Raw genomic sequence first — 25733 nt, forward strand, 5'->3', positions numbered from 1 at the left:
CCGCATTTAAAGTATCAACAAAGGGAAAAGAAAAACTCAGTGAATCGAGATACATTTCAGAACAAGAATATGAGGTAAATTTTGTCAAGAATCTTCAACGGGGATCTCGAAGGTTCAAAGGTAAGCTACCATTCAAATGTTTTTATTGTGGTAGAGTTGGTCATTACGATGCTAGATTCCCTCATAATAAAGGAAAGATGTCTGAAGAAGGCAATGGAAGTTATTATACTCATGACAATAGTAATGACTCATCCAATAATGATGAAGACAATCAAGAAATTAAACTTCTCATGGCATATGAAAATAATGATGTAGAAAAGGAAGATGTTACCAGATTAAAAGATCAGCTGGAGATAGTAACTAGAGTAAGGGAGTAGTTGTAGGATGTAGTAAAAGATCAGAGCATAACAATCCAAAGACTTGAATCTAAGATCCTCTCTCTAAAAGAAGATCTTGAAAACCAAAGAAGAAGAATGAAGAAGCTCTTGAAGAACAACAACGTGAAGTGCTCGAATTGAGGAAACAAGTGGAAGAAGGAAGAAAAGTTGAAGAAAACATAAAGAAGCAATATCTGGAAAAGGAAGAACAACATTAGGTTGAGGTAAATATCTTAAAAGGTAAATTAGAAGAAAAGGATAAACTGTTATGATTTCAAGATAGTACTAAGATTTTGGATGATATTCTTGGTAGTCAAAGATTCCCTACTATCAAAACGGGTCTTGGCTTTTATGAAACTATTGAAGGTGAATATAGCTCACAGGGTGAGGGGAGGAATTCTAATGCAAGATCTGAAATGATCAACAAGGAGATAAGTGGTCAACCCTAGCAACAACAAAGGAAAGAAATTCTTCAAAGAAGATCTTTTGCTCCTAACTATGGAAGTGATAGATGGTTATTTCCTCCGATGAGTAATGTTGAATGTTATGAATGTCATAATCTTGGACATGTTGCAGCCAGATGTAGAAGAAGAATGGTTCAAAACCATCACACAGAAAGATCATCACGTTCCAAGAACTCTAAGGGATATTGTTTTGCTTGCAATATGTTTGGTCACAAAGCTATTGATTGCAACAAAAAGAATATGAAACATGTAAGATGTTATGCATGTAACAAGTTTGGACATAAAGTAAAGGAATGTAGGAGAAAAATTCGGACACCAAAAAAAAAGGAGCATACATCAGCTCAATCGCAGGTATTGAAGAAGACAAAATTAGTGTCAGAAAGATGTGGCATAACTCAGTTAGCAGACGTAACAGACTCAGGGGAAGATGAAAGTGTAAACCTTCAATATTCCAATTTACATATGTAGATATTATGAAGCGAAGTCACATATATACACGAGTTAGAGGCTGCAGAGTCCCGTATATGGAGCTTTGAAGAAAAACAACAGAATAGATTTAGGAAAAGAAGTCTGATATGGTTCGGTCATGGTATATGTTGGTTGGCATAGGTTTAGGGGGAGCATATGCTTCGAATAATGCATTGTTGGCATTATGGTTAGAAATGTTTGGTGATGATGCTTATGTGGCTAAAAGATACATCTTGCTACTTATTGCTGGTTGGTCAAGATAATGGTATTGCAGGTTACAGGTCTGGATGCTGGTGTCAAATGCTTATGGTGCAGATAATATATGGTGTACGATAGTTGCTGATGATTATCATGGTCTTGTTTAGATTGCTGGTCATTGTTATAAAAGTCATGTATATATTTTATTATCAAGGTCATGAAATGACCTATTTTGTTTCCCCACTATGGATGGGATGGATGATGTAATGTTCTTGTTTTGTCATATCCCCACTTGGTTGGGTGGATGAGTCATTCTTGGTATATCCCCACTTGGTTGGGAGATGGATTTATGTATGAGTCTTTGGTGATAAGAAGGTCATTTATGATGTATAGAGTCATGTTCTTCTTGAAGAACATCTTTTTGCAGACCTTGCTTACAGTTAGTGGGAGCATGGACAACACACTTCAGCATATCAGAGAATTAAGCATGTACTCAGGGGGAGCATAACCCTTTTCCCTTGATGAAAAAAGGGGAGAGTGACTTGGGGTTGCCATCAAGTCCAAAGGGGGAGATTGTTGGCATTATGATACATGTATGACACAAGTGATGTCCTTGATGACAACTCTCTCAGATGGAAGATCATAGTATAGCAGGTAAACAACAAGAATGAAGAAAGTAAGGTATACGCAGTTTCACTATATACCAAGTCGCTTATACACGTAGGTTCACTATATACAAAGACGCGTATATCACACACAAGCACTTTCACAGAAGGAAAGGTGCGTACATGTTGGAAAACTAAGGTTTGGTCTGTGGTATTTGGTCCATGGTATTTTGGTATTGGTCCATAGTATTTGGTCTGAGGTATTGACCCCAAGTATTGGGTCCAAGGTATTGGTTGTACGTGGTTTTGGACGATGGTATTGAGAGAGGCCTAAACCTATATAAGGAGAAGAAGACCATTAGGCCATAGGGCAAGTGTGCAAGTGATGAATATCTAATGAAGTGTGAGATCTAGTATGCTGGTTATGGGTATGTGATGCATTGTTAAGGATGCACCTATGTGGCAAATGAAGGTTGATGAACCGGGATCATGAAGACTAAAATTCATTATCATTATATGGTATGATCATGAATAGATCTGAATATTGATGCATGTCTTATCCTTTATATCTTATGTTCTGGGTATATCTGAAGTTGAAAATTGTAGCGAAGGTATATGTAATTATTTTCAGATCTGTACGCAGGTTCCCTTTGGTGAAAGAGAATTTACACGCTGGTTCGAAATAGCCAAGTAGCATATACATTATGAGATTTGATATTTGAGGTTGTTGTTGGTTCTAGTGGATGTTGTAGAGTTCTGGGTTTTGCTCTGTGTACTGGTGACTATGTTTTGATGACAGGGTTTCAGTGATTCAGTTGTTGGGTGATTCAGAGATTGATGTTGCAAATATAGTTGATGGTTGTATTGCAGTGGTGAATGTTTTGTATCGATGGATCCAGTCTGAAAATTTATGAAACGTGGTCCTTGAAAGAAAAGAGAAGATTGTAGTCTTCTGTAGGCCAGCACCTACGTAGTAGTAAATTTATTGGCTAGTACAAGAGCTAGGGGGTTGTAGCTCCCTTCTAGTAGAAGCTAGAGAACGAGAGAAGGTTGTAGCCTTCTGCAGGTGGGTGCCTACGTACTGGTATGAGTCTGCGCTAGTACAAGATTGTAAACAGGTTTTTCTTATCTTAAAGAAAACAACAGCAGGTGGTTTTTGTCCCGCATTGGGTTTCCACCTTATATCATGGTGTTCATGTGTGTTTCTTATGTGTGATGATCTATTTTGTTTTTACTACACCTGGTTACTGTTTATATGGTTAATGAAGTTCTGATGCACTAATTAAAGATCAACATATGATGAATTAACTGAATCATAAGTTTACTGGATATACGTTAGTTGCATTAATCACAGTTGTGTGTACACGCAAGTTCCCTTAACTGAAGTAGCGTATATGACTCTAATTATGGAAATGAAAATGTTAGTGATTTTCTAATGCTGATTCACCCCCCCCCCCCACCCTCTCAGTATTATTTCCAACAATTGGTATCAGAGCAGGTCCTTCAGAAGAAGCTTGATCGCTTGAAGGAATATCCATCACGATGAGTAATCAAGAAAGAGAGGGATCCATTAGACCACCAATCTTCAATGGGAGCAATCTTTCTTACTGGAAGATAAGAACTTTAGCCTATCTACAATCGCTTGGAATGGATATTTTGGGAATCGTGGAAGGAGGATATACCTATCCATCAGCAATTCTTACAGATATGGTAGGTAGAAAGAAATATGAACTCAATGCCAAAGATGTTACTATCTTATTGGGAAGTTTGTCAAAGTCAGAGTTTGTCAAGGTCATGCAGCTCAAATCAGCCAAAGCAATATGGGACAAAATCATTCTAAGCTACGAAAGATATGATCAGGTAAAATGTGCTAAGCCTCAAATTCTCAGAATACAGTATGAAACTCTTAAGATGCATAGTAATGAAAGCATAGCTAATTAATTCCTACGTATAGATGAGATTGTCAATTGTATGAAGAATCTGGGTGAAGAAATTAAGGAAGTTGTCTTAGTTGAGAAAGTTTTGAGATCCCTGTCTGCTAAATTTGAATCCAAAGTTTCTGCCATAGAAGAAAAGGAGCATCTGCAAAATATCACTATGACGCAACTTCACAGAATTTTAATTTCTTTTGAAATGAGAAAGGGAGGACCATTAGATATGAGAGAAGCCGCATTTAAAGTATCAACAAAGGGAAAAGAAAAACTCAGTGAATTAGCTTACATTTCAGAAGAAGAATATGAGGTAAATTTTGTCAAGAATATTCAATGAGGATCTCGAAGGTTCAAAGGTAAGCTACCATTCAAATATTTTTCTTGTGGTAGAGTTGATCATTATGCTGCTAGATGCCCTCATAACAAAGGAAAGATGTCTGAAGAAGGAAATGGAAGTTATTATACTCACGATAATAGTAATGACTCATCCAATAATGATGAAGACAATCAAGAAATTAAACTTCTCATGGCATATGAAAATAATGACGTAGAAAAAGAAGAAGTTACCAGATTAAAAGATCAGCTGGAGACAGTAACCAGAGTAAGGGAGTAGCTGCAGGATGTAGTAAAAGATTAGAGCATAACAATCCAGAGACTTGAATCTAAGATCCTCTCTCTAAAAGAATATCTTGAAAACCAAAGAAGCATAATGAAGAAGCTCTTGAAGAACAAGAACATAAAGTGATCGAATTGAGGCAACAAGTGGAAGAAGGAAGAAAAGCTGAAGAAAACATAAAGAGGCAATATCTGGAAAAGGATGAACAATATTAGGTTGAGGTAAATATCTTAAAAGGTAAATTAGAAGAAAAGGATAAACTGTTATGATTTCAAGACAGTACTAAGCTTTTGGATGATATTCTTGGTAGTCAAAGATCCCCTACTATCAAAACTGGTCTTGGCTTTTATGAAATTGTTGAAGGTGAATCTAGATCACAGGGTGAGGGAAGGAATTCTAATGCAAAATCTGAAATGATCAACAAGGAGATAAGTGGTCAACCTCAGCAACAACCAAGGAAAGAAATTCTTCAAAGAAGATCTTTTGCTCCTAACTATGGAAGTGATAGACGGTTATTTCCTTCGATGAGTAATGTTGAATGTTATGAATGTCATAATCTTGGACATGTTGCAGCTAGATGTAGAAGAAGAATGGTTCAAAACCATCACATAGAAAGATCATCACGTTCCAGGTACTTTAAGGGATATTGTTTTGCTTGCAATATGTTTGGTCGCAAAGCTATTGATTGCAATAAAAGGAATATGAAACATGTAAGCTGTTATGCATGTATCAAGTTTGGACATATAGTAAAGGAATGCAGGAGCAAAATTCGGACACCAAAGCAAAAGGAGCATACATCATCTCAATTGTAGGTATTGAAGAAGACATAATTAGTGTCAGAAAGATGTGGCGTAACTCAGTTAACAGACATAACAAAGTCAAGGGAAGCTGAAAGTATAAACCTTTAGTATTCCAATTTTCATACACAGATATTATGAAGTGAAGTCGCGTATATACGCGAGTTAGAGGCTGCAGAGTCACGTATATGGAGCTCTGAAGAAAAAGCAGCAAAACATATTCAGGAAAAGAATTCTGATATGGTTTGTTCATGGTATATGTTGGTTGGCACAGGTTCAGGGGGAGCATATGCTTCAAATAATGCATTTTTGGCATTATGGTTAGAAGTGTTTGGTGATGATGCTTATGTGGCTAAAAGATACATCTTGTTACTTATTGTTGGTTGGCCAAGAGAATGGTATTGCAAGTTACAGGTCTAGATGCTGGTGTCAAATGCTTATGGTGCAGATCATATATGGTGTACAATAGTTGCTGATGACTATCATGGTCTTGTTTAGATTGCTGGTCATTATTATAAAAGTCATGTATATTTTTGTTTGCAGATTACTGTGGTGTGATTTTTGAATGGAGTTCGGATTTTCCACAGTGTTCATGTTTTGAAGTCGACGTTTCGAGTCTGCAACTAGACTCATCATCAGGACAAAATGTGAGGAGAAAAGAAGGAAATTTTTAGGTATAAATATGAAAACCCAGGATGTGAAGTCCAATGGCCGACTCTTTTCATTAATGATGATTTTATTTATTATAAGCTTTATGTTTTTTCATTATACATATTTTTAATAACTACCTTGTAATTTTTTTAATTATTTTATTAATGTTACAATTTTAAATTTTGTCTTATTATGTCATTAAGCCTAATAATTAAATTTTTCTTATTAATTATGGTTATGTTTATTGATATGTTATTCTTAATTGATTAGAATGTGATTTTATTATTATTGTTATGAAAGTTATTTATTATGTCTTCTTATAAATCATATGTTTTGTTATTAAAATCTCTTTTAGTAATTCTAAGATTATTTAGTATTATTCTTATTAGTATTTTAATATTTAATGCATTTTTTTTATTTTTTTTGTTTATATTTATTATTTGTTATTGTTAATGTTTATTAATTTATCTATTATTAATCTATTATAATGGATGTTAGCTTAATGATAGTTACTAATCTATCTTATAGGTTATTTATTGAGATATTTAATAATGTTCTCTTATACATGTTAATTTGCTTTTATATTTGATGCGGTTAATGTAAGCTTCATCATTAATAATTTTAATGTTATTAATGCTTCTATTAATTGCTTATAATTAAATTTTGTTTATTAATTATGGTTAATGCTTGTTGATGTTTATGATGTTATTCTTAATTAATTAAAATGAGATTTTATTGTTATTGTTATTTAAGTTATTTATTATGTCTATTTATAAATAATTTATTTGTTATTAAAATCTCTTTTTGTAATTCTTAAGATTATTTAGTATTATTTTTATTAGTTTATAAATATTTAATGCTTTTTTTGATTATATTTAATATTTGTTATTGTTAATGCTATTTTAATTCTATATTCTTATTTTGTTCCTTATTATCTATATCATTATTAATGATATTTATTATGGTATTAGCTATAGTTCCTTTATATATACTAATTGTTATCTATTATGATTGACATTTATTATGATGTTTATTAATGTTCTATTATATATATTTATTAATTTATCTATTATTTAATTGTTAACATGGATGCTTGATTATTGATAGTAGCTAATCTATATTATTATATATGTTAATTACTAAGATATCTAAAAATGTTCTCTTAAACATGTTTGTTATATCTACTATAATTTATATTGCTTTTATATTTGCCTTTAATATTATGATGGCATGTTAGGAATTTCTGACATTGTTATTAAGATTATTAGCGGGGGTTAATACGGGGTTCCAATTTTTGCTAATTTCCATGCCACCATCCCTATTAAGGTTTCTAGGATGTTTAATGATTTCAATAGCTTCCCTAACTTTACGCTTGAAATGGTGTTCTACATTAGCAATGACTTTGGTGTCTTCTAAGCAAATATGATGATTAGTTTTACCTACATGCTCAGCTAGGGCTGAGGACTTGGTTCTTTCGTTACGAATGTCTGCACTATGCTCTTTGAGTCTAATCCTAACCGATCTACCAGTTTCTCCTATGTATTGATCCCCACAAGAACATTTGATGATATAAACTCCTTTTTGTTGAAGAATCTCTTGGTTATCCTTAACAGATCTCATTCTTTGCTTTATGGTAGACAGGGGTTTGAAAGCAGTTTTTATATTTATCTTATTGAGGATTTTGGCTATTTTGTCAGTGACTCCTTGGATGTAAGGGAGGCAGGTATTGGAGGCTGGGTTGTCTTTAGATTTGTTTTTATTGTTATCAGTTTTTGCTTTTTGAATGGCTTTGTAAATGTTTTCATTGCTGTACCCTAGGTTGGCAAAGGTTTTTTAAGGTAGGAAATTTCTTCATCTGTATGGTTTATATCAGAGATTCTATAGGCTCTAGTGAAGAGGGTTTGTAGTACCCCCATTTTTTGGGCGGGGTGGTGATGAGAGTCGGCATGCAGGTAGTTATCTGTATGGGCTTTCTTTCTAAAAACTTTGTGACCAATGGAACCATCCTTCTGTCTAATGAGGAGAATGTCTAAGAAAGGAATGCAATTATTTTCTTCAACTTCCATGGTGAATTTGATGTCTTCAGACAAGCTATTGAGGTGATCTAGGAACTTGCTTAGCTCTTCCTCGCCATGGGGCCAATTGACACTGGTGTCATCCACAAACCTAGCCCAGGATTTGGGTTTTAGTGGATATGAGTCTAGCGCCTTTTTCTCGAATTTTTCCATGAAAAGGTTTGCCACGATGGGTGAGAGAGGAGATCCCATGGCAACACCTGAAGTTTGTTCAAATATTTCACCCTGGAAGGAAAAGAAGGTTGAGCGGAGACAGATTTCGGCTAATTTAGCGGTCTGGGGATCTGTTACATCTTTAACTACCTGAATAGCATCATCTAGGGGAATTTTGGTGAAGAGCTGGACTACGTCAAAACTCACGATTTTGTCTCCTGGTTCTAGCTTGGTGTTTTTTATGTGATTTACAAATTGATAGGAGTATTTGATGTAAGAGCTAGTCTTACCTACAAGCGGGGACAGAATGCTGGCGACGTACTTGGCTAATTCATAAGTGGGGGACCCTATGGTGTTGACTATGGGTCTTAGGGGGACATCTTTTTTATGAATTTTAGGGGCTCCATAGATCCTAGGGGTGATTTCGCTGTTAGGTGTCAATCTCTTTTTTATTTTATCATCAAGGTTTGTTTCTTTAATGGCTTTTTTTACGAGGTTCGAGATTTTGGAGATGGGGTTTTTTTCTAGCTTTTTGTAGCTACCACTGTTGTATAGGTGGTCTTTCATTTTGCTTATGTAATCTACATAATCCATAACGACAGTGGCGCCACCTTTGTCGGCTTTTAAAATGACTATGTCCTTATTATTTCTAAGGTTTTTTAGGGCTTTAAGTTGATCAGGGCTTAGGTTTTTCCTGGGTGGCTTGGCTTTTCTAAGGATAACAGCGACCTCTTGCCTGATGAGTTCTTTGTCATCATCCTTGAGAGACTTAATTCCATCTTCAAGGTTGCAAATGATTTCTTCATTGGGGATTTTGTTAGGGGCTAAAGCAAAGTTAAGACCTTTGTTAAGGACCTCCATTTCTTCTGTTTTCAGCTCATAAGAGGATATGTTAACTACTTTTTTATTATTCACGCTACAGCTCATAGGGTTATTTTCTATGTTCTCATTATCTATGATGTTCTCGTGACTTGTGCTGGAACACTTGCTTTCTATGCTTATATTATTAATTTCATTCCTAATAAAGTGTTTATTAACACCAGATTTACATGAAAAGGAATTGGGAGCGTACCTGTGTTTATGGGCGCTTTCCTTTACGCTGGTAACCGAGCTGGCTGCTTTCATGTTACTGTTTTCGCCATTGGTTCTGCCTTTTACCTCGTCTACAGCCGCATGTGATGTACCCATTTCTTAATGAAAAAAACATAAAGCTTATAATAAATAAAATCATCATTAATGAAAAGAGTCGGCCATTGGACTTCACATCCTGGGTTTTCATATTTATACCTAAAAATTTCCTTCTTTTCTCCTCACATTTTGTCCTGATGATGAGTCTAGTTGCAGACTCGAAACGTCGACTTCAAAACATGAACACTGTGGAAAATCCGAACTCCATTCAAAAGTCATGTATATGTTTTATTATCAAGGTCATGAAATGACCTATTTTGTTTCCCCACTATGGATGGGATGGATGATGTAATGTTCTTATTTTGTCATATCCCCACTTGGTTGGGAGATGAATGTATGTATGAGTCTTTGGTGATAGGAAGGTCATTTATGATGTATAGAGTCATGTTCTTCTTGAAGAACATCTTTTTGCAGACCTTGCTTGCAGTTAGGGGGAGCATGGATAACACACTTCAGCATATTAGAGAATTCAGCATGTACTCAGGGGGATCATAACCCTTTGCCCTTGATGACAAAGGGGGAGAGTGGCTTGGGGTTGCCATCAAGTCCAAAGGGGGAGATTGTTGGCATTGTGATACAGGTATGACACAAGTGTTTTCCTTGATGGAAACTCTCTTAGATGGAAGATCATAGTATAGAAGGTAAACATCAAGAATGAAGAAAGTAAGGTATACACAGTTTCACTATATACCAAGTCGTGTATACACACAGGTTCACTATATACAAAGACGCGTATATCGTACACATGCACTTTCATAGAAGGAAAGGTGTGTACATGTTGGAAAGCTAAGTTTTGGTTCGTGGTATTTGGTCCATGGTACTTGGTCCGAGATATTGACCCCAAGTATTGGGTCCAAGGTATTAGTCCTACGTGGTTTTGGACCATGGTATTGAGAGAGGCCTAAACCTATATAAGGAGAAGAAGATCATTAGGCCATAGGGCAAGTGTGAAAGTGACGAATATCTAATGAAGTGTGAGATCTAGTATGCTAGTTATGGGTATGTGATGCATTGTTAAGGATGCACCTATGTGGTGAATGAAGGTTGATGAACCTGGATCATGAAGACTAAAATGCATTATCATTATATGGTATGATCATGAATAGATTTGAATACTGACACATGTCTTATCCTTTATATCTTATGTTCTGGGTATATCTGAAGTTGAAAATGAAGGTATAAGTAATTATTTTAAGATATGTATGCGGGTTCCCTTTGGTGAAAGAGCATTTACATGCTAGTTCAACACAACCAAGTAGCGTATACATTATGAGATTTGATATTTGAGGTTGTTGTTGGTTCTAGTGGTTGTTGCAGAGTTCTGGGTTTTGCTTTGTGTACTGGTGATTGTGTTTTGATAACAAGGTTTCAGTGATTCAGTTGTTGGGTGATTCAGAGATTGATGTTGCAGATATAGTTGATGGTTGTATTGCACTGGTGATTGTTTTGTATTAATGGATCCAGTCTGAAAATTTATGAAACATGGTCACTGAAAGAAAAGAGAAGACCGTAGTCTTCTGTAGGCTAGCACCTACGTACTAGTAAATATATTGGCTAGTACAAGAGCTAGGGGGTTGTAGCTCCTTTCTAGTAGAATTTGGAGAATGAGAGAAGGTTGTAGCCTTCTACATGTGGGTTCCTGCGTACTGGTATGAGTTTGTGCCAGTACAAGATTGTAAATAGGTTTTTCTTATCTTAAAGAAAACAACAGCAGGTGTTTTTTGTCCTGCATTGGGTTTCCACCTTATATCATGGTGTTCATGTGTGTTTCTTATGTGTGATGATCTGTTCTGTTTTTACTTCACCTGGTTACTGTTTATATGGTTAATGAAGTTCTAATGCACTGATTAAAGATCAACATATGATGAATTAACTGAATCATAACTTTACTAGATATACGCTAGTTGCATTAGTCACAGTTGCGTGTACACGCAAGTTCCCTTAACTGAAGTAGCATATATGAATCTGATTATGGAGATGATAAATTTAGTGATTTGCTTATATTGATTCACCCCCCCCCAAGTATTATTTCCAACAATTGGTATCTGATCAGGTCCTTCAAAAGAATCTTGATTGCTTGAAGGAAGATCCATCAGGATGAGTAAACTAGAAAGAGAGGGATCCATCAGACCACCAATCTTCGATGGGAGCAATTTTTCTTACTGGACGATAAGAACTTCATCCTATCTACAATCGCTTAAAATGGATATTTGGGGAATCGTGGAAGGAGGATATACCTATTCATCAGCAATTCCTACAAATACGACAGGTAGAAAGCAATATGAACTCAATGCCAAAGCTGCTACTATCTTATTGGGAAGTTTGTCAAGGTCATGCAGCTCAAATCAGCCAAAGAAATATGGGACAAAATCATTCTAAGCTACGAAGGAGATGATCAGGTAAAATGTGCTAAGCTTCAAATTCTCAGAATACGGTATGAAACTCTTAAGATGCATAGTAATGAAAGCATAGCTAATTACTTCCTACGTATAGATGAGATTGTCAATTGTATGAAGAATTTGGGTGAAGAAATTAAGGAAGTTGTCTTAGTTGAGAAAGTTTTGAGATCCTTGTCTGCTAAATTTGAATCCAAAGTGTTTGCCATAGAAGAAAAGGGCGATCTGCAGAATATCACTATGACGCAGCTTCATGGAATCTTAACTACTTTTGAAATGAGAAAAGGAGTACCATCAGATATGAGAGAAGCCACATTTAAAGTATCATCAAAGGGAAAAGAAAAACTCAGTGAATCAAGATACATTTCAGAAGAAGAATATGACGTAAATTTTGTCAAGAATCTTCAACGGGGATTTGGAAGGTTTAAAGGTAAGCTACCATTCAAATGTTTTTCTTGTGGTAGAGTTGGTCATTATGTTGCTAGATGCCCTCATAACAAAGGAAAGATGTCTGAAGAAGGAAATGGAAGTTATTATACTCATGATAATAGTAATGACTCATCCAATAATGATGAAGACAATCAAGAAATTAAACTTCTCATGGCATATGAAAATAATGACATAGAAAAAGAAGAAGTTACCAGATTAAAAGATCAGCTGGAGACAGTAACCAGAGTAAGGGAGCAGCTGCAGGATGTAGTAAAAGATCAGAGCATAACAATCTAGAGACTTGAATCTAAGATCCTCTCTCTAAAAGAAGATCTTGAAAAATCAAAGAAGCAGAATGAAGAATCTCTTGAAGAACAAGAACATAAAATGCTCGAATTGAGGCAACAAGTGGAAGAAGGAAGAAAAGCTGAAGAAAGCATAAAGAAGAAATATATGGAAAAGGAAGAACAACATCAAGTTGAGGTAAATATATTAAAAGATAAATTAGAAGAAAAGGATAAACTGTTATGATTTCAAGACAATACTAAGATTTTGGATGATATTCTTGGTAGTCAAAGATCCCCTACTATCAAAATTGGTCTTGGCTTTTATGAAACTGTTGAAGGTGAATCTAGCTCACAGGGTGAGGGAAGGAATTCTAATGCAAAATCTGAAATGATCAACAAGGAGATAAGTGGTCAACCCCAGCAACAACCAAGGAAATAAATTCTTCAAAGAAGATCTTTTGCTCCTAACTATGGAAGTGATAGATGATTATTTCCTCCGATGAGTAATGTTGAATGTTATGAATGTCATAATCTTGGACATGTTGCAAGCAAATGTAGAAGAAGAATGGTTCAAAACCATCACATAGAAAGATCATCATGTTCCAGGTACTTTAAGGGATATTGTTTTTCTTGCAATTTGTTTGGTCACAAAGATATTGATTACAATAAAAAGGATATGAAACATGTAAGATGTTATGCATGTAACAAGTTTGGACATAAAGTAAAGGAATGCAAGAGAAAAATTTGGACACCAAAGCAAAAGGAGCATACATCATCTCAATCGAAGGTATTGAATAAGATAGAATTAGTGTTAGAAAGATGTGGCATAACTCAGTTAGCAAACATAACAGACTCAGGGGAATCTGAAAGTGTAAACCTTCAGTATTCCAATTTTCATACGCAGATATTATGAAGCGATGTCACATATATATGCGAGTTAGAGGTTGTAGAGTTGTGTATATGGTGCTTTGAAGAAAAAGCAGCTGAACAGATTCAGGAAAAGAAGTCTGATATGGTTCGGTCATGGTATATGTTGGTTGGCACAAGTTCAGGAGGAGCATATGCTTCGAATAATGCATTGTTGGCATTATGGTTAGAATTGTTTGGTGATGATGCTTATGTGGCTAAAAGATACATCTTGCTACTTATTGTTGGTTGGCCAAGAGAATGGTATTGCAGGTTACAGGTCTGGATGCTGGTGTCAAATGCTTATGGTGCAGATCCTATATGGTGTATGATAGTTGATGATGACTATCATGGTCTTGTTTAGATTGTTGGTCATTGTTATAAAAGTCATGTATATGTTTTATTATCAAGGTCATGAAACGACCTATTTTGTTTCCCCACTATGCATGGGATGGATGATGTATTGTTCTTGTTTTGTCATATCCCCACTTGGTTCGGTGGATGAGTCAATCTTGGTATATCCCCACTTGGTTGGGAGATGGATGTATGTATGAGTCTTTGGTGATAGGAAGGTCATTATGATATATAGAGTCATGTTCTTCTTGAAGAACATATTTTTGTAGACCTTGCTTTCAGTCGGGGGAGCATGGAAAACACAGTTCAACATATTAGAGAATTCAGCATGTACTCAAGGGGAGCATAACCCTTTTCCCTTGATGAAAAATGGGGAGAGTGACTTGGGGTTGCCATCAAGTCCAAAGGGGGAGATTGTTAGCATTATGATACAGGTATGACACAAGTGTTGTCCTTGATGGCAACTGTCTTAGATGGAAGATCATAGTATAGTAGGTAAACAACAATAATGAAGAAAGTAAGGTATATACAGTTTCACTATATACCAAGTCACGTATATATGCAGGTTCACTATATACAAAGACGCGTATATCGTACACACGCACTTCCACAGAAGTAAAGGCACTTACATGTTGGAAAACTAAGTTTTGGTCTGTGGTATTTGGTCCATGGTATTTTGGTATTGGTCCATGGTATTTGGTCCGAGGTATTGACCCTAGGTATTGGGTCCAAGGTATTGGTCCTACGTGGTTTTGGACCATGGTATTGAGAGAGGCCTAAACCTATATAAGGAGAAGAAGATGATTGGGCCATAGGGCAAGTGTGCAAGTGATGAATATCTAATGAAGTGTGAGATCTAGTATGCTGGTTATGGGTATGTGATGCATTGTTAAGGATGCACCTATGTGGCGAATGAAGGTTGATGAACCAGGATCATGAAGACTAAAATGCATTATCATTATATGGTATGATCATGAATAGATCTGAATACTCATGTATTATCCTTTATATCTTATGTTCTGGGTATATCTGAAGTTGAAAATTGCAGCGAAGGTATAAGTAATTATTTTCAGATCTGTACACAGGTTCCCTTTGGTGAAAGAGCATTTACACACTGGTTCGACACAGCCAAGTAGTGTATACATTATGACATTTGATATTTGAGGTTGCTATTGGTTCTAAGGTTGTTGCAGAGTTCTGGGTTCTGCTCTGTGTACTGGTGACTGTGTTTTGATGACAGGGTTTCAATGATTCAGTTGTTGGTTGATTTAGAGATTGATGTTGCAAATATAGTTGATGGTTGTATTGCAGTGGTGATTGTTTTGTATTGATGGATCCAGTCTGAAAATTTATGAAATGTGGTCCCTAAAAGAAAAGAGAAGACCGTAGTCTTCTGTAGGCCAACACCTATGTACTAGTAAATATATTGGCTAGTACAAGAGCTAGGGGGTTGTAGCTCCCTTCCACTAGAAGCTGGAGAACGAGAGAAGGTTGTAGCCTTCTGCAGGTGGGTGCGTGCGTACTGGTATGAGTCTGCGCTAGTACAAGATTGTAAATTTTTTTTTCTTATTTTAAAGAAAAAAACAGCAGTTGGTTTTTGTCCTGCAATGGGTTTCCACCTTATATCATGGTGTTCATGTGTGTTTCTTATGTGTGATGATCTGTTCTGTTTTTACTGCACCTAGTTGCTGTTTATATGGTTAAGGAAGTTCTGATGCACTGATTAAAGCTCAACATATGATGAATTAACTGAATCATAAGTTTACTGAATATATGCTAGTTGCATTAGTCACAGTTGCGTGTACATGTGATTTCCACTAACTGAAGTAGCGTATATGAATTTGATTATGGAAATGAAAAAGTTAGTGATTTTCTAATACTGATTCGCCACCCCCTTTCAGTATTATTTCCAACACTACAGCCCACTACACAAGGATGTAGTAAGGAGACAGAGGAAAAGGAGAAGGATTGAAACGCCTGAACTCCTGCCTGGGAATGAGCAAATGGACATAGTTTGGAAGGACGTCCCTTCCAACCCAGCTGAAAAATTGAAGAGATTTTCACTGTTTACAGAGGAGCATATGTAAATACTACCATGGACAAGGCTACTGAAGTATCTCTTTTGTTGAAAGAAGAAGAAGAAAATATTTCACAGCTCGAGCAATAGCTCAAAACAGAAAGGGCAAGTGTAAACAGGCAGACCGCTGAGCAGTTGGCCCAATTGCAGCAGAGCATGGAGGTACTGAAAATAAGCCACAAAGCAAACATATCGGCCAAAAATATGAAACTCCAAGGCTTGCAACAAGCTATGGAAAAATATAAGGATGTTCCTACTGTCGAGGAATTTATCAAAGAGGCACTAGAGCTTAATTCTCTCTTATTGAAGTAGCAAGAACAATTTTGCCAAAAGATGTCACATATCGCTCCTTATCTGATCACTAGTGACTAGCTAACAGATAAAGTGATTGACCAAAGAACTGAGTTTACTGATCTGAACACCAGAATCTCAGAGTTCATCGAATGGAAAGAAACATAAGAGGGGAGGAAAGCCAATCTGCCTGAGATTGAGGAGACACACAAGGACATTATTTTCACAGATTGGGACGCAAGGATCAAACAAGCTGAACTAGCAATGGCAAGAGCGGCTGGGGTATCAAAGAATATAGTACATGCGGTAAACCATACTTTGTTTTCCACCAACTTGGTAAAATAAGGCAACCCGAAAGAACTTCCCAATTTGAATGAATTGCATAATAGGTGGAAGGAAAGGACAGAAAATCAAAGGAAAGCAATCAAAAAGTTGGCAAAGACTGATTGGGAGTCATATTAGTAATACCTCGTTAAGCCACACAGTCAAATCATGACCCTTAACTGCTCTCTCCACTTGACTCAATGGATGCTGCCACCTCTCACAGATGTGATTTTCACAAGACAGGTCAGAACACATTTCAAGGCACCTCCTTAAGTCAAACCGATGGCCGATATATGCGATTTGAAGGACAAGCTGACAGATATCAAATCATCATCATAGCCTCCACTCACCAAGCCACTGTTTATTTTTGGAGTTAGTTATCTAGTTAGGAGGAAGGTTGTTTAAAACCTCCTCAAATTTTTGTATAATCTATTTTTGAACATTAGTTAGAATAGTATTTATACCCTTCACATGCATTTAGAGAAGGGTCCAGAATTTTATCAATTTTTTTTTCAAAGAATGCACTATTGTAAGTTTTGAATGCTTTGGTGAAATTATGGAACATGATCGTTTCTTTAGATGTCAGACTACTTTCCTTTGTTGATGCACTTTTGTATACTTGGAAGATAATTTGATATGAAGAGGGAGTTGATCTATGTCATTAGTCAAATGAACAGAACCTCACATATATGGTACTTCTATCTTATGTGATTATTCCTGTTTCTGTTTAATTAGTGACAACACTTTATTTTCATGAATTGTATATGAGACATGTTTTTTCTGTTAAAGCATTAATTGCACTATTGTATGATGCCTAGCTGAGATTATATATATATATATATATATATATATATATATATATATATATATATATATATATATATATATATATATATATATATATATATATATATATATATATATATATATATATATATATCATCATCACATATGTGATATAGTTTATACATTTCTTTGAATAACTATTTAGTTAAAGAAATTATCTTTACACGTTATCATATCTATTTTATGTGTGATTGATCTTTATTATCACATGTTAAGCATATATCTTTGTAGATCGCATATTATACAGAAATACCCGAGTTTATATTAGATCAAGTTAGCTAGAGATTTGCATGATAGAATAGGTCGTTCAAATTATAATTACTCTATTGCAATCACTCGCAAACCACCAGCTCTCATTTTAAAACCCACACTGGGAAACTGGTCCCATTATCCCCAGTTGGAGCCACCACTTCAAACAGAAAAGTAGTTGTCTTAAGGTCCAGACCAGGTGGTTATCCCCCATGTTGGAGCAGTAGAAATCTGAGGCTTCAACATTTTGGCGCTAGGAGGGCATTCGAATATGAATGGCATATAAATCTAAAGATCAATCGAAGAATATTCGTAAGAGTCAAAACCCCTCCACCAGTTCTACACCTTCTAGATCTCGTTCAAAATCTCTGGATCAAAAATTTGAAGTTGTAGAAACATCTCCCTCGTCTCCTGAAGTAGTAAGACAACCCGCTTCTCTAGATTACAATCCCGAGTCTCCTGAAGTCCATTCTTTGATACATAAATTGGAATAGATATCCATTTATATCGAGAAACCAGAGAGGCCCAAAGCGTCTGAAGAAAGTGTTACTTCCTTATTACGAGAAACTGGTGTATTAACTAGATTGCAAAGTGAAAATCTTGGAGTAACTCCTTTTGAGTTTCCCATCTGCCCACGACACAGGAAAGTTTTTACATCAAGATCATAATCAGATACTAGTGAGATCACATCACCCTTCCATCCATTCACTTCTCCATCCATTTCTACTCAATCCACTGCTTCCCAACTATCCACTTCTCTAACTAATACTGCTGTTAGTAGTACTAGCCTAGTAGTAAGTTATTTGCCATCTATAACTACTTATGGACTGGCCTTCCCATCTTTTCAGTCTCCAACTCAAGCTATGGACAATCAACCCACTCAACCTTGGACAAATCCTGGTGCTGTTCTGATTGATAATCCAAATGCTCTACCAGCAAACCCAAAAAAATGGTTACCTAAGTACAATCCGGATAATGGTCTTCCAGCTGAAGAACATCTAAATAAATTTATGTTAGCCATGAATCTTAATGGAGTTTCACATGAATATGTTGTGATCAGACTGATTCCTTATACTTTCCAAGGATCTGTTGGATTCTGGTATTTTTCCCTTCCAACAGGTTCAATAAGAGACTGGGATACTTTTCAAGAAGTATTTCTTGCAAAATTTGGTAATGACAAGACCATTGCATCTTTAATCAATGATATTTCTAACTTAAAAGAAAATTCAGATGAAAGGATCAAAGACTTCAACTCCAGATCTAACAAGTTACTAAAAAAAATTCGAACTACCTCAAAACCTACGGTAGATGTACAAATCGAATGGTATATATCCTCTCTTCCTTCTAATATTGCAATTTTTGTAGATAGAGCCAATAAGGCTACCCTTTTAGAAAACATGAAAGAAGCCCTATCTCTAGAAAGAAGGATTATTTCTTTAGAAAAGATATCATAGACAGATGAAAGGAAATCAAAGAAAGTAACATTTAAGGATGATTCTAAAAAGAAAAATTCAAAGGACCCTTTCGATCTTGACGACCTTCAGAAAGTATTAAAAACCATGTCCAATGAAATGGTCAAAATAAAAAAACAGGTTGCAGAATCCTCTGCTCCCAATAAACCTTTTCGATCATTTAAACGAAACCCTTCTTGTGCATTGCAGCCACCCAATATTATTTCAAATGCTGAGTCTGATCCAGAGACAGAAGAAGACTCACCAACCAAAGAGGAAGCCAAAACGGAAGAAGAGGTTGAATTAAATAGAATGCTGGATTTCATTCTCCCAACTGAAGAAGAAGCACAAGCTATGCTAGTAACTACAAGAAGAAAAAACTCTCCTGATATGTCTATCACAAATCAGAAACAAAAAACTTCTACTCCTATAAAGGAGAAAAAAAGAGTAAGAAGTCTAATACCAGTCAAACTGACCTTATTCCACTAGATCCTCCAAATGCCTCCAAAACATTGGTAATCTTAGACATAGTGGAATACAACATAGTCGAAGATATGGAAAAGATAAGAGCAAACATTTCTTTGCATGAACTCACTAAACTCAAGCAACAATAGAAAATTCTATTAAGAGAATTAAAGGTGATTCCTGTGTCCCCTCTGCCATCTGTTGTTGTCACTCAAGATGCATATGATATGGGAAAACCTACCTCATCTTCAAACAAAGTAAATCCGACAGATTTAGTCCTGATAGGTGATAGGTCTATCTCTCATACTCCATTTCTTCTTGCTTATGAGATTTTCAATAGAAATGTCCATAATTTCCTTGTTGATTCAGGCACCTCTTCAAATATTATGCTAAGAACCTTGTGCACCAAACTGAATATTACACCTCAAAAATCCGCAGTACACATAGTTTAACTAGATAGAACAAAAGTAGAGGTACTTGGACAAATAACATCAGTTTCAATTAGGCTTTCCTCTAATCCAAAAGTTTCACAAATAATTGATATTCTAGTGGCTGACATCCTTGAATTTTATGGTTTAATTCTAAGTAGGGATTGGTCTGATAAGTTGCACAGATACTTCGCAACTGACTGGTCTCACATGTGGTTGCCACACAATGGTAAGCCAAATCAAATTAGAGTAGACTGAGAAAAATTAATGAAATGCACAACCACTGATCTTGAGGGAAGAAATGAACCTATTGCCTTCACCAATGATATCATTGGTAATTACTCAGCTGAGTCATTCTTAGGATCATTTAATGCTCAAAGGTCCTCTTTTCCGAATGATGTTGTAGTGTCTCAAATAGAGATATTTTCACAAACAGATGCTTCAAAGTGTGTTAATATAGTAGATAAAACTGTTGATAATTCATTATTTTGGACTCTTTATTTTGATGGTTCCAAATCCGAAGATCGTGCAGGTGCAGGATGTATTCTAATCGACCCACAAGGAGAGAAAACCATGTTAGCCTGCAGACTTGAATTTCAATGCACCAACAATACCGCGAAATATGAAGCATTAATTCACGTATAAAGCCATTGCCTTTAATTTCAAATATTTGCAAGTATATGGGGATTTTAAAATAATTGTTAAACAGGCAAGAAACACAATTCATTGTGTGTCTGGTCACCCTAAACATTATCAATCTCTTGCCCAGAATCTTACTTCTTATTTCACTACTTTTAACATTTCTTCAGTTCCCAGATTGCAAAACGCAAGTGCTAATTTACTTGCTAATGTGGCATCCAAGCTTATACCTTCTGAAGAATTTAGTCCAGACAAATTTTCAATAGAGTTAGTTTTTAGGCCATCCATTCCCGATAATGTGACAAATTGGAGAGTGTTTAATAATGATGCGGATATAATCGATTTCCTTACATTAGAAGGGTCTTATGAGGAACAGATCATAGATGAACATGAGCATGATCTACAAATCAACCATAAACAAGATCAAAACCCAATTCCGAATTCTATAGTTAAGATGGAAGATCTCTATGATTTAAAGGATAGATTCAAGAAAATTACCAACTCCAAAACTCATCGTTCCACTATGAGATTTGAAGTGGTAAACCTAGGATCAACTGAAAAACCTCAAAATGTCAACCTAGGTCTTGGTTTATCATCTGTAGAAAGGATATCATTCATTAAGTTGTTAAAAACATATAAAGGTGTCTTTTCCTGAGATTATGTAGATCTCAAGACCTATGATACCTCTGTAATTCAACATACCATACCAATAACTTCAAATAAAAAGCCAGTACAACAAAAGCTTAGGAAAATTCACCCAAACCTTGAAAGTCAAATGAAATCTGAATTGAACAAGCTCCTCAAAGCCAAAATAAAATTCCTGTTAGACACTCAAAATGGGTATCGAATATGGTCCCTGTAAGGAAAAATAATGGTGATATTAGGATCTGTATTGATTTTAGAAATATAAATAGAGCTTGTCAAAAGGATAACTTTCCTTTGCCTACTATGGAGCAAATATTGCAATCAATTTCAGGTTCCGAATTAATCTCTTTTCTAGATGGATTTTCAGGATACAATCAAATTCTTGTACATCCAGATGACAGATTAAAGACAACATTCAGGACCAAGTGGGGAACATACGCTTATCAAAAGATGCCTTTCGGACTCATAAACACAGGTGCTACATTTCAACGTGCTATGGACATTGCTTTCAAAGGTCTGATTAATAAATCATTTGTTATTTACCTAGATGACATCTCAGACTATTATAAGGATAGAAACAATCATATAAATGACCTGAAGCATATTTTTGAAAGATGTAAGAAATATGGCGTTTCTTTAAATCCAAAAAAATCTTATTTTGCTTTACCAGAAGGCAAACTCGGATTTATAGTGACCAAGAAAGGGATTTACATCAATCCTGATAGAGTCCAAGAGATTGAAAAAATTCCTCTCCCACATAACAAAAAGACCATGCAATCGTTCCTAGGCCAAATTAATTTTGTAAGAAGATTTGTTCCAGAATTTTCACATATTTTCCTACCCATTCAAGCAATGATAAGAAAAAGCGCAGTCTTCAAATGGGGCAAAGATGAAAGAGAATCATTTGAGTTGATTAAAAAATTCATTATCAATGCTCCTTCTTTAACAACCCATGACTTTCTCAAACATTTTGTGTTTCATACTTTTTCATCCAATACATCATATGCAGTGGTTTTAACATAGCTGAATGAACAAAATATCAAGGCACCCATCTCTTTTTTCAGCTCTAACTTGCAAGGTGCCGAGTTAAATTATTCAGTTGTTGAGAAACAGGCTTTTGTTGTTTTTAAAACCTTGAAACATTTCGGACCTTTTCTTCTTAAAACCCATACAAAAAGAGTAGTACCTTACCCTGCAGTAAGGCACTTATTGATACAAAGAGAAGTAGGGGAGAAAAGAGCCAATTGGGTTACTGCACTTCAAGAGTATGATGTAGAAATCCGACCAGCTAAAATTGTTAGGGGCCAAGGTTTTTACAGGATGTTGGATGGAGCTTCTCACCTATCAGTAGAAGAAGGCCAAGGTAATGAAATGTAGATTTCAGAGGTAAGCCTCAATGATGCACAATTGCAATATGTTGATTTGAAGTTTTATTTGAAGAATGGATATGCCCCTATGCGTCTCAATTATAAAACAAAGCGTGCTTTAAGGTTGAAATCAAATTAGTATGAATTAATCAATGATGTATTGTTTAGAAAAAATTATGATTCAGTTGTTAAGATGCCTAGAAAAACCTGAAGCTAAAAAATTCGTGCAGGAATTACATGATGGACCAGCTGGAGGAAATTTTGCAGAAAATACCACAGCTCACAAAATCCTCCATGCAGGTTATTATTGGCCAAAACTATTCAAGGATGCACATGAATATGAAAGAAAGTGTAAAACCTGTCAAACTGTTGCTGGAAGAGAAAAGAAGCCAGCATTCCCTTTGCAACCATTCAACATACAACAAGCATTCGAACAATGGGGATTAGATATAATTGGTGAGATTGTTCCTAACTCTTCCAAGCATCACAAATACATCCTTATTTTGGAATCTATCCCCATAAATATAGCTAATACAGAAAGCATTACAGACTTCATTTATCAATACACAATTACCAGGTTTGGCTTACCCACAACTTTAATGTTTGACAATGCATCTTATTTCTCTGGAAATACAATGGTAGAATTTTCTTTGAAAAGAGGCTTTAAGTTAAAGTATTCAACCAATTATTATCCACAAGGTAATGGGCTAGTAGAATCAACAAACAAAAACCTCATAAGAATCATCAAAAGGACTATTGACCAAAATCATAGGAATTGGCACAAAGCAGTGACATTTTCTCTTTGGGCGGACAAAATTACATAGAAGGCCTCCATTGGTTCTTCTTATTTTGCTTTAGTTTATGGAAAAGAATTTGTTCTCCCCACAAACATAGAAATTCCATCTCTCGCCCTAGTGCAATTCATCAATGAAAACCCTTCCTCCTCCCTGCAAGCAAGATAATTCCAGATTCTTAAACTAGAGGAAGAACAAGAAAGGCTAAAGCAACCCACTTCCATCATCAACGATTAGTCAAAGCCTCTTTTGATAGAACCTCTACTAGTCATAAAATTTTTGAAGTAGGTGATCTGGTTTTGAAATGGGACAAAGCGCACGAGGAAAAAGGTAAACCAAATTCCAAAGACTATGGCTTGGCCCTTTCCAAGTCATTGATAAAATTGGTCAACTAACATTTCTTTTACAAGACTTATCAGGAAGGACAAATTCCTTGCCTACTAATGGGAAATTTCTCAAGAAATACTTTTCCTAGAAGATAACCTCTTTTAATTTTGTATCATATTTCCTTTAGAATTCTTAGAAAAATAAAAGTTAAGTAGTATTTAATTTTGGTTTTTCAAAATAAAATCTTTGATAATATTTTTTATTTTTCGCTTCTATAAGTAGGAAAACTTAAATAAATAATTAGGACATTTGAGTATTAGAGTGAGCCTGATTTCTTTGGAAAAACTTGATCTTTCTGAAATATTTATTCTATGAAAAAACTCTTACCTTTACAAAGTATATATGTGACGTTATCAGTCAATAAAAGAATCTTTAACCTAGTAAGGACTTTTTGCAGATCAATATCTTAAAACTCTATCATTATCATCCAAAACTCTTAAATGAACCAATGATTCAAGCCATCTGATAAAAATTTCCTTTTTCAGAGTGTAATTCTAAAATATAAAATAATTAGAAGATAATAAGTCTCATTATGAGCTTGTTTACCATGATCATAGGGAAATAATTAAAATAATATTACCAAAATTGCATACCAAAACAGGGTAATAGCCAATGATCCAATCAATCAAAGGACAAGGGGTCTCATCAAGAGCCATCTTGTTCATTTAATCTACAACCAATGAGTGGCATTGTCATTATTAGGTTGTTGGGTTGTGTTATATTCTTTCCATGACTAGCCCACGTAGTTAACCAGGGGTTTAGAGGGGGGGGGGATCCCCCCTGTTATAGACATTTTTGGGCACTGCAACCCCAAGCATAAATGTCCATAAACCAAAGGCTCCTAAGTCCCTAAAGGTGTTATTCCAACCCCTAAAATAACAAGGTCAACTGATTACAGCATCTCCCAGAAGTTCTCCATGAAAAACTACTCAGAACTGGTCAAAACTGGACAATTTCACCTGCTCCATAGGCAAAGTGCATTGCATCCCACCTGAATACACATAGTAGGTGTGATGCAAGTCAAAAAGCCCTTCTATGGGGTGCGATGGGCGAGAAGGGACAAATGGCAGGGTCAATCCCCAAGGTGGGGGAGCATGGAATCTTCCAGAAACCTCTCCTGTGACACTTGCCTCTCTGAATTCGACCAGGGATGAGTATGAGATCATCAATCTCCAAGTGGAATCAAGAACTATCAGAGGGAAGACACTAATCAAATCTCAAAAGCTGACTCACCTCCCTTGCAGACATCTATATATGGATCCCTCATCCTAGAGATCCAGAGGCTGGAATTTTGTATCTTGTAAGGAAGTGCTGTTGGTTTCTTGGTGCAAAATCATAGTGTTGGGTGATCTAAGCTTTTCATGAGGTGAAGAAGGGCTTTCTTGCTGAGAGGATGATGCTGGGTTAGAACAATTGGTTGTAATCCTCTTTTCTCTTTCTTGATTATCAATAAAGCTATTCAAGTTTTCCTCCACATTCTTGTATGATTGATGATTTATGCATTTGTGTGGTCATTGTACATCTGATCCTATATTGTTTATGATAATAGATCTATGTTCTTGGATAGTGTTATGTTGCTTTGATTCTATAGGTACTCTTTGAAGCTGGGTAGACAAGGAAGAGAGTGGCAAAGACCTACCAGAAGAGAGAGGAATTGAGCAAGGAACCAAGTGCAAGACAGAGGTTGGTCTCCTTATTCTTCTCTTATCTATTTCTCATAAAGGAAAACGAAAGTAGTTTTTAGTGTGTTTGTTTCTAAGATAGGTACCAGCCTTAGTGGGATTAGCAGCTCTACATAGACACTATTCCCGATAACAAAATGGCGAGTCCACTGGGGAGCGAGTAGATTTTTTGTTCATCTACATTTGTTTACTT

The sequence above is a fragment of the Pinus tabuliformis genome, chromosome 1_2 (assembly GCF_031772625.1).
Source record: "Pinus tabuliformis cultivar Carrire ecotype Pingquan chromosome 1_2, CPIR1, whole genome shotgun sequence".
Lineage (NCBI taxonomy): Eukaryota > Viridiplantae > Streptophyta > Pinopsida > Pinales > Pinaceae > Pinus > Pinus tabuliformis.